This window comes from Protopterus annectens, chromosome 8.part0, assembly GCF_019279795.1.
Source record: "Protopterus annectens isolate FY-2018-M chromosome 8.part0, PAN1.0, whole genome shotgun sequence".
Classification (NCBI taxonomy): domain Eukaryota; kingdom Metazoa; phylum Chordata; order Ceratodontiformes; family Protopteridae; genus Protopterus; species Protopterus annectens.
Window position 1 is genome coordinate 1,788,958,745 of NC_056741.1, and position 19,249 is coordinate 1,788,977,993.

Sequence of the window (19,249 nt, forward strand, 5' to 3'; positions counted from 1 at the left end):
AGCTGTTTTTTTCCCCTAACAAATGTGTTTGCTTTTCAATTAAATTGTACAGATTATAGGTCACATTAAAGGTAGGAAAAGTTTTGAAATGATTTACCGTGGTCTCATTTTTTACATCACAAAAACCTGGCATTTTAACATGGGTGTATACAATTTTTATATCTACTGTAGCTGATGGGTCAGGTTTGGGAACAGTGTATAAAAATGTAAAAGACTGAGGAACTTTATACATCCTATCTGCCATTTTAGGGGCATTATCAGGAAAATTGCAGGCAGTAAATACACACATACATCTTCTGCAGCTGAAAGAACAGGAGGAATGGGTGTATGTTCTGGAAAATCTTTCTGTAACAATTCATAGTATTTTCTGAGAGAGTGAGAAAGCTCAGTATTCTCTCACTAGTCTCAGAGAAGGAGAAATCCCATAAGGAGAATCAGATACTGAGCTCCCCTCTAAGTCTGACTCTGAATCAGAAATCTGAGGGAAAAAATTTATTCATCCCTGCATCTTCCTCTTCAGATTCAGAATCTTGAATTTTCTCAAGAAAACAGGAATTCCTCTTTTTTTACCAGAAACCACTTTACAAGAAGGATCAATAGCCTGAAGTAAACCCTGAGCCAAACCCAGTAAACTACTCCTATCCAAAGAAATTTGAGGAGTGCATACATGCTTGTTTTTCTGTTTCTCTTTGGCAAGAAATATGGGGCCAACCATGTTACTAATGACTGCAGCTGTTTCCCCAGGGATGGACACAGCATTCTGACACAACAGGGAAAACTCCCCTGTTCCTCCCAGAACTAGCAAGAGTGTCTCTACCTTGCCTACTGATAGGAGCTCAACAGCTATACTGGACGTGGATAACCTCAGGTATATAGTGGCTTTAAGTACTACACAAGAGGGATCTCGGGTAAAAGATGAGTGGTCTGAGGTACAACAAATGGCCATAGCAGAGTCAACCACCTACTGCTGAGGTGAACTGCTAGACAGCTGTGGTGGCAAAGTCTGTTTGCTTAACTTTTTTTTTCTTTTTGTGGCTGGAAGAAGGACCAATCACAGGAGTGGTAGTCTCTTTCATGGTCAAGCCAAAAATGGTGCCTCTTTCCCAGGGAAGCCAAGCAGCAATTTCCCATAAACACTACCAGTCCACAAACACTTTTGACGGAAAAAAAACAGTAAAAATAAGTTTAATACACTATGCTAGCTCCACAAAAGAAAAATAAACAAAATTTCTCCACAGAAAAAAAACATTTGCAGATACTTTACAATATTTTTAAACTGATGGGGAGAAAAAAAGAGTGCTCTGTTTCAAAGTACATTACTGTCTCGAGACAGTCTGTTAAAACAAAATACTTCTAGCTTTAAAATAACTTTCCTGAAGAGGAAAGTAATAAAACATTAATAACAATGCACCCAAAGTGAACGCATCTACCCAGCAAAGGAAAGCACAAGCCAACTGTCGATCCTCAAAAGCCTCAAAGAAGCGTACGCTTTTGAAGACTGGTAACTATACAAAGTGTGAGGAATTTTATTACAGAGTTACAAGGTACTCGCATAAGTGACATGACAAAGTATCTTAACATGTCGGTATACAAATCTTTAATTTTGCCCACACGAAGAACATGCAATATTATGACTCTTTGTATTTAAAAATATATAGGACAAGGTATTAATGGTTTCTAAACTCGGGCAAAAACAACTTCCCCTTTTTGGAAAAATTATCCTTGGAAATATTTACATCAAACCTCTTGCACACCTGAAAAATGGGAAATTATAAAAAAATATTAATTTCTGCTAGAAATGCAACATACAAGTTAAAGCAGACTGGGATCATAATTTTTTAAATGCACCTTAATGTCTAAGGTCTGGAATAATTTCCAATCAATTATACCCATTTTTACAGATGGACACATTTGAAATATCAAATTGTCTTGTACTACATACAATGTTCCAAACCCATCTTGTCCAAATAAAGGCCACTGACGTCTTCCTCTGTCCCACTTGGCAACAGTAAGGAAAATAACTACAAGAAAATGGAAAAAACTCACCTCCTTATTTACATAATGCACTGAAGTAATCCCCATAGTTTACAAGGTGATCAACTCTTTTCTAATAACAGCAAATTCTTATGTGATTAATTATAAATACTGGTCTAAATTAACTCTTCTTTTAGAAAAATATAGAGAGAATACTTTCCAGCAAGACATAAAATGAAGGTTTATTCAACAGACAACTGAAATACAAGGGTCTATATTATGAGAGCGAAACGACCGGAGAGCGAATGGATTAAACATCAAAAATGCCATACCTGGAAATCGCTCCCCCGTTAATTATATATACCAACTCAGAGATCGCACTATAGTGAGGAAAGGGGAAATTTTCTGATTTTCACTGTACAGCAACCTCACAAAAAAACACATTGATGACTGGCATTTCCGATGTTAAAGCAGTTTGCTCCTCAGCCTGTTCGATTTCGTGATAGGAACCCAAAATACAATGCAAGGTAGTAAGACTTTTAATGTTGTTGTTTCTTTCGGCTTATCCCGGTTAGGGGTTGCCACAGCAGAACTTCGGTCCGCTAATGTTTGGTAGTGGATTTTTACGTGCCGAGTTACCAGCCCTGACGCACAACCTTCAAAGAAGGCACGCCCATTCATGCATGTCTCCACACAGAAGACACTCTAGCTGAGAATAGAACGCGACAACGTCTTGCTGTGAGGCGACAACGCTACCGCAGCACCAAACGGGCAAAAAAAACTACTGTGATTTGGTTCCCTCACCTTATAAATACAGTTAAGCATTAGCAATGCTCGGTCTTTTCAAGTTAATTTTTGTCACTTGTGTTGCCTGTTTCTGTCTTTTGAGTTTTTTTTTAATCTCCCTTTTTTTTGACTTTTGAAATGTTATTTTGGATTTGTCTCCTATGCACTGTGCCTTTTACACTTATCCAAACACTGTGCTTCTTACCTCTGAATCTGTTGCTGGATTCATTGCTTCACTGCTACAAGTCCAATCTGAGCTTAAGTGAGCTCTTTATTTGTAAAGCCTACTCATTCATCCCAGTCTATGTTACCCTTTACACTCCTTTCATTGAAAATTATTTTTATTCTTCCTTTCTTGGTTGCTGCTGTAACCTCCTTCTTGCCTAACAAGACCTCATGTCAATGGTTTGTCCCAATTATCTGCTCCTACTCCTTTGCATGTTGCCTTTTCAATGTTTTTTTAATTTTGCATTCCTTAAATCTCCCCAGGGACCTCTTGACTTAACACTCTGAGTGGAATATGGACCATTCCTGTGTATCTTTCTGCCACCTCTTCATTCCCAAGCTGATGCAGTTCTCCTTTTCTCTACGTACATGAATGGTGCTGCTTGCTTCTAAAAGTCTCTCATCCTTTCTTGTCCGCATGTTGTGTTCACTAACTTCATCTTTTGTTCCTTTTTCATCCTATCTCCATGCATTCGGTAGTCTTGTTCTCATTCATTACACTTTTATTGAGTACTTCCACTTCCTTTAAGCTTGTCGGAGACATTTTCCAACCCCTTCCATAAACCATAAGATACTGAGTGTGTGAAACATAGTCCACTATTTAAAGTTCATCTCACGAGGAGTGATATATTTTCCTTATTTTATACAAGACTGAGAAATAATTAAACATGTTCCTCAGCTTTGTTCTGTCCTGGTCCTGAGTTTATTTGTTGCTTACTGTTAACGGTAAGTCTTCTGTGTTGAACACATGCCTCCCTACTGTCATGATTTCCCCTAGAAAATAAACTCTATCAAGATTACAGTTCATGTCCCCTGGTGGTCCTAGCTGTTATACAATTTGAAAAACCCAATCAGATTCTCACTGGCGATAGTTTCAAGTATTCCTGCCACCTCTGAATTCGCCCCTTGCAATAATTTTCCTGGTTGCCAACTTATTCTGTTAGCCTGCTGATGTCTATCTCCACTACATTCACTTTTTTCCAAGCATCTTGTTAGACACCTCTCTTATCTAATCCTGGTTTTCACTACTTCCCACCAGTATTTTTCCACTGTTGCCTACTGGCCTGACACTGACGTAGTATCTTCTGTTACTCCATCCAACATTTTGTAAAATTTTCTCCTCTTTTCTTCGTCCATTTTTATTGGATTTTCTGACATTTCCTCCCCCTCCCCCTTCTTGTTGTTTTCCAATCGGCTTGCTTTGCAGACTGTTTTTGGATTCTTTGGTTCATTTCTGCAGAACTCAGGCTCAGAGATCACAACTAGTATGGCCATCTTTGCAGGAACTTAACAACAATGCCCAATGAATTTCACACATAGACCTATGAAGGAGCTGTAAAATGATCAGACTAAAGAAGCAAAAAGGACTGAGGAAAGCAGAGTGTAAACTAAATGATTCCACCTAGACGTTAGGGAAAAAGGTTTTGCCGTTGAGCACAGACAGAAGCCAGATGGCTTTGCCAGTTCCAGTGCCATACAGAATTAAAACCCAGGTGACCTGAGACCAATTAGCAGCCAGGGTGCTTGTCAAATCTAGCACTGGAGGATATATGTACCCATCCTTGGAGGGGGGCAGTGTGGTCCAGGGCCATCCAATGCTACAACCCCTCAGCAGACAGGGTAATACTGCAAGAAGTGGTATCAAAGACAAGCATTCTGTCACCTAGCCACTTCAGTGGTAGCTCTCATCACAAGTGCATGGCAGCATTCATCCACATCAGGAATGGAACTATGGTACATGTTGTGATATGGGAGGAGTTAGGCTAAAAATAAAAATATCTTTATTGAAGCCAGGGATGCCAATGAGTGCATGAACCACAGTTTTGTTTGGCCAATTCTTTCTCCTCACTGGGGGATGTCCAGAAATGGAGAAATTAATGGGTTTAGCTGACAGGGGAAGACTTGATGGTCAGCAGACACACCTGGAAAGAACACACAGGGATATAGGTTTGCCAGCTTTGATAAAAAATCTGACCAAAGTAAACACTGGTCTGATGGCAGTATGTCACCTACTTTACTAATGCAGCAAGAAAGTACAGTTGTGTACACTTACCATAAATGTAGATGTTCGAGTGTATTCACTGTTGCAGTCATTACATTTGGGTAATCCTGCAGGCAGGTTGCCCTCAGTCGGCCTGAATCTCAAAGTCTTGGGTCCTGCGCCGGCTGCTGTCGCCCCCTCCCTGATGTCAGGTCGTCAGGGGTATAAAGGAAGCAGCCGACGCCATTTTCTTCAGTTTTTCTTGCCCCAGATGTCAGGTGCCCCCTAAAAGGGTAGCCAAAATTTATATATATATATATATATATATATATATATATATATATATATAGATATATATAGATATATATATATCTAAAAATACATACACCAATATAAACTTTACATTCATCTACAAGCAAATACACCACATAGGTTGTATAAATCAGAGAAGGAAAGAAAAGTTCCAGCAGAAAAAAAGGGGGTATGGCGGGTGGGTAACCTGGACTGCAACAGTGAATACACTCGAACATCTACATTTATGGTAAGTGTACACAACTGTACTATGTTCGTCATGTTTCACTGTTGCAGTCATTACATTTGGGAAGAGTCCCAAAGCTATGGTTGGGAGGCTGGAGCTAAACAGCATTAGGAGCGGCTATGAGGCCCTGCAGAACTGCAGTGGCAAAGCCTGCCCTGGATTTAGAGTAGAGTGGCAGATGATAGTGCTGTGTAAAGGTGTGCACTGAACTCCAAGTAGCAGCCTCTAATATGTCTTTGGTTGGTACTCCCCTGAGAAAGGCTGCTGAAGTGGCTGCAGCTCTGGTTGAATGTGGCCTAATGCCCTTAGGCACTGGCTTGCCATGGTGTAAATAGCAGAAACGAATGCAGTGGCCTATCCACTTTGAAATAGTCTGCTTTGAGATAGCCTTTCCTTGTGATCCTGCAGCATATGCCACTAGTAATTGCTCTGTCTTCCTGAAAACATTGGTTCTGTCCAAGTAGAATCTAAGCTGTCTGTGTACGTCCAAAGAATGCAGAATTCTCTCCCCCTTGTTCTGTGGATTTGGATAAAAAGTTGGCAGATGAATAGCTTGGTTAAGAGCCACACTGGACACCACCTTAGGCATAAATGTTGGGTTTGTCCTCAGAAAGACCCTGTCTAGATAAAACATGATAAAAGGGTCCACAGCCATGAGTGCCTGTAGCTCTGAAATCCGTCTTGCAAAAGTTATTGCTAGGAGCAGAGCTGTTTTCCAAAATAAAAAATTTATGTCAGCAGTAGCAGCTGGCTCAAAAAGTGGCAAGACATAGTTGAGGTCCCATGCAGGCATTGGTGATCTCCTTGGAGGCCTTACATTTTTGGCTCCTCTGAGGTAATGCTTTAGTAAAGGATGAGAAAAGATTGGTGGCTCTGTATTGTAATGAGACAAAATGGCAGAGGCATGAATTTTAAATGATGAAAAAGATAGGCCATTGTCCAGCATCTCAGTTAAGCATCACAAAATCTGAGGAATATTTGGAACAGCTGTATCAGTTCCTTGTGCCTGGTTCCAAGCACAGAATCTCTTCCATTTTTCAATATAAGATTTTCTAGTACTAGGCCTTCTGGCTTCCAAAATGACATCCATCACAGCTTTACTGAGAGGTGTGTTTTGTATGACTACATTATCCGCCATGCTACCAGGTTTAAAGTACTGAGTTGGCTGTGCAGGATCTGATTGTTTTGCTGGGACAGTAGGTGAGGTATTTGAGGTAAGGTCCAAGCTGGGCATTGAGACAAGTTCCTTAGGATTGGATACCAGTACTGGCGTGGCCAATCTGGGGGCAATCAGTATCATCTTTGGCTTTTCCTGTCTGACCTTTAGGAGTACCTTGGGGAGGAGAGGCAGTGGAGGAAAGGCACATACTGACAGGTTTTTCCAGTTGAAAGATAGGGCGTCCACTTTCAATGCTTGTCTGTGATAAGTCCTTGTGCAGAATCTTTTTAGTTGGTAGTTGTGAGGGGAGGCAAATAGATCTATGTCCGGGCATCCCCATTTCCTTGTTATCATGTTATCCAGCTGCCACTCGTGGGGACCCATGAGGTTTCTGCTTAGTTCGTCTGCCAGAGTGTTCTCCTTTCGTGGCAGGAATTGTGCCTGCAGATGTACTTGGTAAGTCAATGCTGTGTCCCACAAAGTAATGGTTAGTCTGCAAAGGGGGTAAGAATGTGTGCCCCCCTGCTTGTTTATATACCACATGACCATTGTGCAGAATCTTTTTAGTTGGTAGTTGTGAGGGGAGGCAAACAGATCTATGTCCGGGCATCCCCATTTCCTTTTTATCATGTTATCCAGCTGCCACTCGTGGGAACCCATGAGGTTTCTGCTTAGTTCGTCTGCCGGAGTGTTTTCCTTTCCTGGCAGGAATTGTGCCTGCAGATGTACTTGGTAAGTCAATGCTGTGTCCCACAAAGTCATGGTTAGTCTGCAAAGGGGGTAAGAATGTGTGCCCCCCTGCTTGTTTATATACCACATGACCATGGTGTTGTCTGTCTTTATCAGTAATTGTCCCGGATGAAGTAGGTCCTTGAAGGCTGTCAGGGCATTTTTAACAGCTAACATCTCCTTTTTATTGATATGTAGATGCATTTGGTTTGAGGACCATGTGCCCTGAATGCATCTTCCTGCCATGTGGGCCCCCCAGGCATAATCTGAAGCATCTGTTGTTAGTGTTTGCCTGGCTGGGGGTAATGTGAATGGCTGTCCCTTGTTCTGGTGACAAGCCTTCGCCCATCATCGAAATTCCTGTTGCAGGCAGGGAATGAGAGTAATCATTGTTTCCAGGCTGTGGCAATGTTGAGTCTTTAGGTACCACTGAAGTTTCCTCATATGCAGTCTTGCATATGGAATTAGTAAGATGCAGGATGCCATGAAGCCCAAAGCCTGCAGAATTTTTCTTGCAGATAACTGGGCCTTTGTTGCCAACATTTTGAAATAGGTAGTCAGTTGCCTTTGTTTGTCTGGCGTGAGATAAGCCATCTGGGCAGTTGTATTTAAGCTTGCACCCAAGAATATTATCTCTTGAGAGGGTACTAGTTTTGATTTCTTTTCGTTGACTGTGTACCCTAGGCATGTTAGAATTCTTTTCACAAATGCCAGATGCTGTAGAAGAATGTCCTTATTCTCTGCTTGAATTAGACAGTCATCCAAGTAAGGATATATTAGTATCCCTCTTTGTCTGCAGAATGCAATTTCTGGTGCCAGGCACTTTGTAAAGATCCTGGGTGCAGTAGATAAGCCAAAGGGCAGTGCGGAGAATTGGTAATGCATTGAGCCAGCCTTGAATCTGAGGTATCTTCTGCATGATTGTCTGACTGGGACATGCAGGTATGCCTCTTTTATTTCTAAAGTCACAAGCCAAGCATTCTTGCCAAGCATGGACAGAAGCTGCTGCAAAGTCAACATTTTGAATTTTGGTATATCCAGAAATGTGTTCAGAATAGATATATCCAGTATTAGCCTCCAGGCCTTGTCCTTTCTGGGTACCAAGAACAGTCTTGAGTAAAAACCTAGTCCCTACTCTTGCTCTGGTACTTGTTGAATGGCCCCCATATCCATGAGGGATGAGACTTGTTTTTGAGCCTCTGCCCACTGTTTTTTTGGGAGATCTGGCCAGTCGTTTGCCTTTGGCAGAGTATGGAAATTGAACTTGTAGCCTTGTGACACTATATTTAGAACCCACTTGTCCTGGGTTATAATGCGCCAATTTTGAGAAAAAAGTGCTAATTTTCCCCCTAAGGGTGCTGCCAGGAGATAAGTGCTCGGTGCCAGCAGGGGGAAGTCACTGGGACTGTTTCCTGTATGGCTGTGATTTGTCTTCTCCAACTTTGGAGGTAGAAAAGTACAGTTTTGTACCTACCATAAATGTAGATGTTCGAGTGCTAATACAGCTGCAGTAATCACAGATGAGTTTTCTGCCGTCAGGCGGGTCCTCGGTCGGCCGAATTCCAAAGTCTAGGTCCGGCGTCGGTTGCTGTCGCTTTCTTTCACGACGTCAGTGAGGCAGGGGTATACAAGACACAGCCGATGCCATTTTCTTCAGTCTTTCTTGCCCCAGATGTCAGGTGCCCCCAGTAGGAAGGCAATACATAAATTATATTTATATACATGCAATGCAATATAATCAAAAATCAGTAGTTGCAAGCAAATATACCATAGAAGGATAACCCAATCAGGTTGTATGAAGAGGGGTTAGGCCCTAGGCCTTTACCAAGAGGGGAAGGAGGGAGGGAAAACTGTACTGCAGCTGTATTAGCACTCGAACATCTACATTTATGGTAGGTACAAAACTGTACTATGTTCATCGTGCATACAGCTGCAGTAATCACAGATGGGTAGAATCCCAAAGCTACGCACAGGGTGGTAGGCACTAGGTGGAACTGGGATGAGCCAGAATGCCCTGCAACACAGCAGTGGCAAAGCCTGCTCTAGTTTTGGAATATAAAGGCAGGTGGTAGTGTTTTGTGAAGGTATGCACAGAACTCCAAGTGGCTGCCTCCAAAATATCTTTGGTAGGAACTCCTCTGAGGAAGGCTGTAGAGGTAGCTGTGGCCCTGGTGGAGTGGGATCTGATGCCTGTAGGGACAGATTTTCCATGATAGGAGTAACAAAACCGTATGCAGTGGCCTATCCATTTTGAAATTGTCTGTTTGGTAACTGGCTTCCCTTGAGCTCCTACAGCATAGGACACAAAAAGTTGTTCTGATTTCCTGAAAGGCTTTGTTCTGGCCAAATAATAACGTAGCTCTCTATGGATGTCTAAGGAGTGTAGCAGCCTTTCCCCTTTGTTTTGAGGATTGGGGTAAAAGGTAGGTAAGTGTATGGCTTGATTTAAAGCTACCCTGGATACCACTTCAGGCATAAATGACGGGTTGGTTCGAAGGGAAACCCTGTCCTGATGGAAGATGAGAAAGGGCTGCACAGCCATGAGGGCTTGTAGTTCTGAAACCCTACGAGCTGAGGTAATGGCCAGAAGGAAAGCTGTTTTTCAGGACAAATATTGCAAATCTGTTGAGGCAGCTGGTTCAAAGGGAGGCAATGTTAATTTTTCTAGAATGTAATTAAGATCCCAGGCTGGCACTGGTTGTTTCCTTGGTGGTCTTATATTCTTAGCCCCTCTGAGGAACTGTCTTAAGAGTGGGTGATAGAATACGGGTGGATCCGTGTTGAATTCTGCAGAAATGGCTGAGGCATGGATTTTTATGGAGGAAAATGAAAGTCCACTGTTCAGCAGCTCAGCTAGATACTGTAATACCTGAGGCAAATTCAGTTTTCTAGCGTCCTGGCCTTTTTTCTCATTCCAAGAGCAAAACCGTTTCCATTTTGCAGAGTAAGCCTTTCTAGTAGATGGCCTCCAAAATGACATCCTGCACCTCTTTGGGGAGTAGGGTCTGTTGTGGTGTTAAGGAATTTTCCATGCAGCGAGATTGAGTGTTTTCAGCTGACTGTGAAGAGTTTTGTAGCTGTGCTGAGTCAGCAGAAGAGGCATTAGGGGTAGGGGCCAGGGAGGAGTATGTGTTAGGCTCCTCAGGAGTGGGCACCAGTGTTGTCTTGGCCAGTCTGGAGCAATCAGTATCATCTTTGGTCTGTCTGCTCTTGCTTTCAAGAGCACCTTGGGCAGAAGAGGCAGAGGTGGGAAAGCGTAAACTGTCCATGCTGTCCAACTGAATGAAAGGGCGTCCACTTTCCAGGCCTTTGGATGAAAGGTCCTTGAACAAAACTTTTCCAATTGATGATTCCTGTGGGAGGCGAAGAGATCTATGTCTGTCCTCCCCCACACTTGGATTATCTTTGTAAACACTTGAGGATGCAACTTCCATTCGTGTGGATCTGTCATATTTCTGCTTAGATTGTCTGCCAGCGTGTTTTCCAAGCCTGGCAAGTACTGTGCTTGAAGTTCGATTTGCCATTCCAGAGCCAAGTTCCAAAGAGTCATGGCTAGTCTGCACAGGGGGTATGAATGTGTTCCTCCTTGTTTGTTTATGTACGACATTACTGTGGTGTTGTCTGTTCTTATCAATAATTGTCCTGGATGCAGGAGGTCCTTGAAAGCTGTAATTGCATTTATCACTGCTAGCATTTCTTTTTGATTGATGTGAAGGTGCTTTTCCTTTTGGGACCATTTGCCCTGAATGCACCTGTCTGTCATGTCGCCCCAGGCGTAATCTGAGGCGTCTGTTGTGATGACTTGATTTGCTTGAGGCTTGCAGAATGGGAGACCTGTGTTTGTTTGACATGCTTGGGCCCACCATAGAAATTCCTTTTGCAAACATGGAATTATTGGTATTATTGTTTCCAAACTGTGGCTGTGTTGAGACCATAGGTTTTTTTAGGTACCATTGAAGTTTCCTCATATGCAACTTTGCACATGGGATTAAAAGAATGCAAGATACCATGAAGCCCAGAGCCTGCAGGATTTTCCTTGCAGTTAGCCTGGTACAATTTGCTAGTGTTTTGAAGTAGTGAGTTAGTTGCCCCTGTTTTTCTGGCGTAAGATAGGCCATCTGGGTGTTTGTGTCCAAGTTGGCACCCAGGAAAGTTATTTTCTGAGATGGTGTTAGCCTGGATTTCTCTTTGTTGATTGTGTATCCCAGAGAATTCAGTAACCGTGTTGCATAAGCCAGATGTTCCAGAAGTATGTGCTTGCTGTCCGCTTGGATCAGGCAGTCGTCCAAATAAGGATAAATTTGTATCCCTTGAAGTCTGCAGTAGGCAATTACTGATGCCAGGTATTTCGTGAATACTCTGAGCGCAGTAGATAAGCCAAAGGGCAATGCAGAGAATTGATAGTGGATTGAACCTGCAAGAAATCTGAGGTATCTTCTGCAGCTTTGTCTGATTGGGACATGCAGGTATGCCTCCTTGAGGTCCAATGTTACCAGCCAAAACTCCTTGCCCAGCATGGGAAGAAGCTGCTGTAATGTGAGCATCTTGAATTTTGGTGCAGTAAGAATGTGTTTAGGATGGATAAGTCCAAAATGGGTCTCCAGTCGGTTCCTTTCCTTGGTACCAGAAATAGCCTGGAATAAAAACCTTGACCTTGTTCGTGAGTAGGTACCTCTTGAATAGCTTTCATGTCTATGAGCTTTGAAATTTGTAGTTGTGCCTCTGCCCTTTGATTGTGTGGCAGGTTTGGCATGCCTCTCTTTTGGGAGAGTGTGAAAATGAAATCTGTAGCCTCTGTTTATAACGTCCAGGATCCATTTGTCTGTTGTGACAATATGCCAATTTCTTGTAAATAATGCCAGCTTTCCTCCCAAGGGTGCTGCCAGCTGAGACTTGCTTGGCATGGAAAGGAGGAAGTCATTGGGTTTGTTTCCTGTATTGTTGTGCACTGTCTTCGCCACCTCTTGGTGCTGGAGTTTGCCATTGCCTGCCTCTATATGATCCTTGTGATTGCCCTCTGCCCCTTGTGCCTGTATCTACCTCTTTGGGGCTTGTCCGTGGCTGGAAAGGACCAGTTTTTAGAAGGCCAATTTCTGCTAAAACGTGGTGGTTGAACCTGTAGAAAAGCTTTGACAGTTTGCATAGATTTGGCTTTTCTTCCATTTTCCGTAGTATCTCCTCAGCATTAGTACCAAATAGCACATCCTTTTGTAAAGGAGCATCTAGTAGTTTAGCTTTCACATGATCAGGCAAGATTTGTTCCCTAAGCCATGCATGTCTACGAATGACTGATCCTGTAACAGCAGCTCTACTTGAGGCCTCTAGGGCATCATAGCCACATTGTAAGGTGTGTTTACCCACTTGTTCTGCACTATGCATCATATCCTGCAACTCCTTCAAATCTGGTTGTTCAGGTTGAGACATTTTATTTCTTAATTGTGATAACAGAAACTGCTGATATTTAAGCATATGAAACTGACAATTTAAGGCCCTCATGGCTAGGGTGGCCGAGGTATATACCTTTTTCCCCACCTTTCTAAGGATCTTGACTCTCTTTGAAGGTAGTGGATTCTTAGCAGTAGAGGCCTTCATTCCCTTGGGGCCTTGAGAAATGGTTTCAGGGTCAGCATTATGGCTTTTGTAAAGAAAGTGGTAAGAGTTAGGAACTCTGTAGTACCTATCAGGCTTGACTGGGGCAGGAGGCAGGGAATCCGGATTAAGGCAAGCCTCCGAATAAACATCATCAAGTACGTCCAAGACAGGAGGTATCGCCAGAGGTCTGTGTTGAGGTAACAAAAGAAATTCCCTAAGTCTTTTCTTGGAATCAGAAAAGTCTTGGCCTTCCCAATGGAAGTGTTCCCTCAAGGTGTGCAAGGTTTCCCGAAAAGAAAAATCCTCAGGAGGAGATACAGAAGGAATGGACTGCTCTGCATCAGAATCTTCAAAAGGGGAGTAAGAGTGTTCCTCTACATCAGAATGTTCTGAAAAAATGGAGCCCTGATCAGAAGAGGGAGAATCTTCCGCCACTCTGGGTCTCTTGCCTGGAGGGGGTTGGGAACCCCTGATAAGAGTAATTAAATCCTCAGCCATTTTAAGCATCTGCTTTTTAGGCATGGGGCCTGGGGATGGGCCCTGTGCAACAGGCCTCTTGGGATGCCTGGCTGATTTGGACTTAGTAAAGGCCTTAATGGAAAAGGAAGATGAGGGTCTAAAGACTCCATGGGTGGAAGTGGACCTGTCCACATTAGGAGGCTCAACGCTCACAGTGGATTCGGTGGTTGTAGTCTGGGTATGGGCCGAGGTACCTGCGGTCTCGGTTACAGAAGACACCGCCAAAAAAGTGTCGTCGGTAGTCAGGGACTGCATAGGCGTCTCGCTGAGAACCGGACCACATGTAGCTGGTTTTGGCGTGGTGTCGGTGGGGACCGCGGGCCTCGCGTGTCTGTCCTTGTCCTTGCGGTTTTTGGACAAAAAGGTAGTCAGAGTCTCCGACGACATTTTATAATCAAAGGCTTTACCAAAAAAGTGTTGGGCGAACTCCGCCCGACGCTTAATAGTGCTTTTATTGAAAGTAGCGCAAAAGCGACAGCCCGAGACGTCGTGGTCTGGGCCTAAACAAGGTATGCAGGGGGAATGGAAATCCTTATGCGGTATTTGCTTCCCACAAGAAATACAATTGTTAACTTTTTCTGACATCGGTCTGAGGCAAGAAAGGTTTCCCCAACAGGGTACTTAGCTTTAATGAAGACTTCGGTTTCCAATTTTTCATAAATTCAGGAGCTGGCCGACCGGCACTTGCGAACTACTTCTGCTTCGGGCACCGTGCGGCAAAAAAAACTGAAGAAAATGGCGTTGGCTGTGTCTTATATACCCCTGCCTCACTGACGTCAGGAAAGAAAGCGACAGCAACCGACGCCGGACCTAGACTTTGGAATTCGGCCGATCGAGGACCTGCCTGACGGCAGAAAACCCATCTGTGATTACTGCAGCTGTATGCACGATGAACACCACCCCATTGCTTTGACCTGTATGAACCTTGCGCCTGGGATCTGCCTCTAGGGCATCTGGATCTGCCCCTTTGAGGTCTGTCTGACACAGGAAAGGGCCATTTCTTTGTAGGCCAATGTCTATTAAACCTAGGTGGCTGTACTTGTAAAAAAATCTTTGACAGTTTGCATAGATTTAGCTTTGTCCTCCATTTTCTTTAACACCTCTTCTGCCTTAACACCAAACAAAGTATCATGCTGTAAAGGTGCATCTAATAATTTAACTTTAACATGATCAGGCTGATTTTGTTCCTTTAACCAAGCATGCCTCCTAATTACAGAACCCCTAACTGCGGCCCTGCAGGAGGCCTCCAAAGAATCAAAACCACATTGCAAAGTATGCTTTCCAACTTGTGCAGCTGCATGAAATAAATCCTGCATTTCCTTGTTTTCTGCACATTCAGAGTTTAACAACATTTTCTGTTTAAGCAATGCCATGACATGTTGCTGATATTTGAGCATATGAAACTGACAGTTTAAGGCCCTTATAGCCAAGGTAGCAGATGTGTAAACCTTTTTTCCCCCATCTATCCAGTGCCCTAGAATCCCTGTCAGAGGGGGTAGGGTTTTTTGCAGCGGAAGCCTTAACTCCTTTGGGACCCTGTGAAATAGTTTCAGGGTCAGCAGCATGGTTTTTAAAAAGGAATTGATGAGAGTCAGGAACCCTGTAATATCTGTCAGGCTTAACAGGAGATGGGGGTAAGGAGTCAGGGGTCAGGCTAGACTCCGAAAACACATCATCCACAATGTCTAACACAGGTGGAATGGCTAGAGGCCTGTGTTGAGGTAGTAAAAGGAAATCCCTGAGTCTCTTTTTAAATTCTGAAAAATCTTGGCTCTCCCAGTGGAAATGCTCCCTCGTGGTATGCAAGGTTTCCCCAAAAGAATAGTCCTCTGGAGGAGAACCTGAAGGTATAGATTCTTCAGCATCAGAATCCTCATAGGGGGGAAGGAATATTCCTGATCAGAGGAGGAATCAGAAGAAATAGAAACCTGAACTGAAGATTCATAGTCAGTCTCTTGCCTAGGCCTCTTATCTGGTGGGGGATGGGAACCCCTGATCAAGGTAATCAAGTCTTCGGCCATTTTGAGCATCTGTTGTTTGGGCATAGAGGCCTGGCCACGTGGCTCTTGAGTCTGTTTCTTTGCTTTAGAAGGTGCTTTAGTCTTTGCCTTTGAAGCTGTAGTCGGGTTAATGTAAAGATGTTTAGGTCTGAATACACCCTCAGACGCCGGTGCCTGCTCAGTGGCTCCGGACCCATCTGAGGGAATAGTGTCCGAGGCTCCAATACCTTGAGTTTCCAGTGGCATAGCCGACTCCAAGTGTGGGTCAGTAGCGGCCTGCGACTCTAAAGTAGCGGGCGTCAGGGGCTGCGAACGCGCCTCACTAAGAACCGGCGACCGGCTTAAGAGAAGCTTCATCGTCAGTTTTGGACCTCGGTTGTTTATCTCTCTCCTTTTCTTTGCGTTTTTTGTGAACTCCGGTAGTCGGATGGCTATCCGACGACATTACTGGATAATTAAACCGGTGTCCAAAATAGTTTAAAGCAAAATCATACCGACGCTTAATAATGCGTTGGTTAAATCTAGCACAAAACCGACAACCAGAAACATTGTGATCAGGGCCTAGGCAAGGAATGCAGTAAGAATGAAAGTCCTTATGAGGAATTTGCTTTCCACAAGAAATACAATTATTAACTTTTTCTGACATCGGTCTGGAGCAAGAAAAAAGTTTCCCCAACGGGGTACTTAGCTTTATTGAAGACTTCGGGTCTGAAACTCGAACACGAAAATCTCAGGAGTCAGCCGACCGGCACTTGCGAACTGCTTCTGCTTTGAGCACCGCGCGGCAAGAAATACTGAAAAAAATGGCGTCGGCTGCTTCCTTTATACCCTTGACGACCTGACGTCAGGAAAGGGGCGAAAGCAGCCGGCACAGGACCCAAGACTGAGATTCAGGCCGACTGAGGGCAACCTGCCAGCAGGATTACCCAAATGTAATGACTGCAACAGTGAAACACGAAGAACATCTTCACTTGAAACTATTTCCAATTCAATCCAAGTACATAAGTGGTGTGACATTTCAATATCGACTGACTAGGACTAAAGAAACTAATTTAATTTTGAACCAACTATAAATCTGAAGTAAATGGGAAGTTTAAAACTGACAAATGATAATTACAGCAACTTGCCTTCAAAACCACAAAAGAATATTATTATTGCCATCTTAACTATGGGAAAAAATCTGCAAACCTCATTTAATCCTTAAGTTTTTGAGGCCAAATTATCCAAACTGTGCAAAATATCAGCTATAAAACCAGTGTTTATAAAAACTGAAATGATAAATAAAACAGCACTGCAGAATGAAAAACCTCAAAATTACATTTTGCTTACATTTTCAATGTCAGCTTCAACTGTGGTTTTGATTTCTGCTATGAATATTTGTGGGAGAGAGGTTTGCAAAATTCAGTCACATCAGCACACTACGATTATGAGTTCCTTCTTCAGAAGAGTTCCAGCATATATTTGTTCAGCTTTTTTTTCTTTTGTCATGATTTCTACAAGGCAGGACTGATAAGACAGTTTCATTAGTAGTTGAAGTAAGATAGACATTACTAAAAAGTACATGCAAAACAACTACAGCTTTACTTGCTTAAATGTTTGTACAAACAGTTATACCGATGTGAACAATGAAGCTCTTCCAAAACACTATTAAATACAAAAGTACTTCTCAAAACATCACTGGTCTCATTAACTTTACACATCCTCGTCTGCAAAAATCTTAAATCATGTTAAGAATCACACGACTCCATGCAGTTACAACCAAAGGGTTAAGAGGACAAATTTGTTTTAGAAATATCATGGTTTGGATCACGGTCATAATTATATGTTTACACTGGTTAATGAGCACCTCAGTGGCTTAGTAGTAAGATCTCTGCCTGAGGCTACCAGTGTCAATTTAAAGGGTCCCTAATGATCAAGGGAGAAAGTATAGCTGTGTACACTTACCATAAATGTAGAAGTTCGAGTGTATTCACTGTTGCAGTCATCACCTGTGGGTTATCCCTGATGTGGTAGCCTTCGGTCGGCCCAAATACCAGATTCAATGTTTTTGTGTGTCGGCTGCCGTCGCCTGTAGTTTGATGTCAGGTCATCAGTGCTATAAAGCAAGGCAGCCAACGTCATTACATCAGTTTTTCTTGCCCTATCCCATCAGAAGCACAAGGGAAAATAAAGAAGGGGTCCTGGTGGCTAAAAGCCACCTTGGGAAGTTAGTGTCCCCCTAGGGGAAGATGTTAAATGGGGATGGAGGGAGGGAAGGCAAGACTGCAACAGTGAATACACTTGAACATCTACATTTATGGTAAGTGTACACAACTGTACTAAGTCCTTCATGTTTCACTGTTGCAGTCATCACCTGTGGGAGGATTCCCAAAGCTGAGGAAAAGGGTGGAAGGATAGGTTGAGTCCTACGTACAGGTCAGGAGGCCCTCCAGAATTGCAGAGGCAAACCCTGCCCTAGACTTAGAAAAGAGAGGTAGGTGGTAATGCTTTATAAAGGTATGGACAGAGCTCCAGGTGGCCGCTTCCAAGATGTCCTTGGTAGGTACTCCTCTGAGGAAGGCAGTGGAAGTGGAGGTTGCCCTAGTGGAGTGGGTACGGATAGACTTAGGGATGGATTTCCCATGTAGTCTGCAGCAAAAATGGATACAGTGTGAAATCCATTGGGAAATGGTTTGTTTGGAGATGGCCTTCCCCTCTGCCCCTGGGGCAAAGCTTACAAGAAGCTGGTCTGTTTTCCTGAATGGCTTAGTATGGTCCAGATAGTATCGGAGTTGTCTGTGCACATCTAGTGAGTGTAGAATTCTTTCCCCTTTGTTTTGAGGGTTGGGAAAGAAGGTGGGAAGGTGTATGGCCTGGTTAAGGGTCACATCAGATACCACCTTGGCCATAAAGGAGGGGTTAGTCCTCAGGGAAACTCTGCCTGCATGGAAAAATATGAAGGGCTAGACAGTCATGACAGCTTGAAGTTCCGAGACCCTTCTGGCTGAGGTGATAGCTAGTAGGAAGGCAGTCTTCCAAGACAGGTATTTCAATTCTGTTGAAGCAGCAGGTTCAAAAGGAGGTAAGGTTAGTTTCTCTTACACATAATTCAGGTCCCAGAGTGGCGTCGCAGGCCTTCTGGGAGGCCTGATATTAGAAGCCCCTCTGAGGAAAGTACAGTTGTGTACACTTACCATAAATGTAGATGTTCGAATGTATTCACTGTTGCAGTCATTACATTTGGGTAATCTGCTGGCAGGTTGCCCTCAGTCAGCCTGAATAACAAAGTCTTGGGTTCTGCATCGGTTGCTGTCTCCTCTTCCATGACGTCAGGTCATCAGGGGTATAAAACATGCAGCTGACACCATTTTAATCAGTTTTTCTTGCCCCAGATGTCAGGTGCCTCCCAAATGGGGAGCAAAAATATATAAATAAACTGTAAATATATAAATGCACCTTAGAAACATAAAATTTACCTTCAACTAAAAGCAAATACACCACAAAGGCTTTTGAGTATAGCGAAGGAAAGAAAAGATATAGAAAGGGGGATGGCGGGTGGGTAACCCGGACTGCAACAGTGAATACACTCGAACATCTACATTTATGGTAAGTGTATACAACGGTACTATGTTCTTCGTGTTTCACTGTTGCAGTCATTACATTTGGGTAGAATCCCAAAGCTATGGATGGGAGGATGGAACTAAACAGCGTTAGGAGCAGCTATAAGGCCCTGCAGGACTGCAGTGGCAAAGCCCGCCCTAGATTTA

The 19,249-nt window shown here is 43.3% G+C and overlaps 1 long non-coding RNA gene across 3 annotated transcripts in view; it reads right to left on the reverse strand.

The window, feature by feature from the left end:
* LOC122809645 overlaps positions 1-19,249 on the reverse strand; it is a 1,890,825-nt gene that overhangs the window by 1,216,831 nt on the left and 654,745 nt on the right. For all 3 annotated transcript variants that reach the window (XR_006365935.1, XR_006365936.1, XR_006365934.1), the window contains one exon: positions 16,833-17,009. This is a non-coding gene — a long non-coding RNA (uncharacterized LOC122809645). The remainder of the gene's footprint in view (positions 1-16,832; positions 17,010-19,249) is intronic.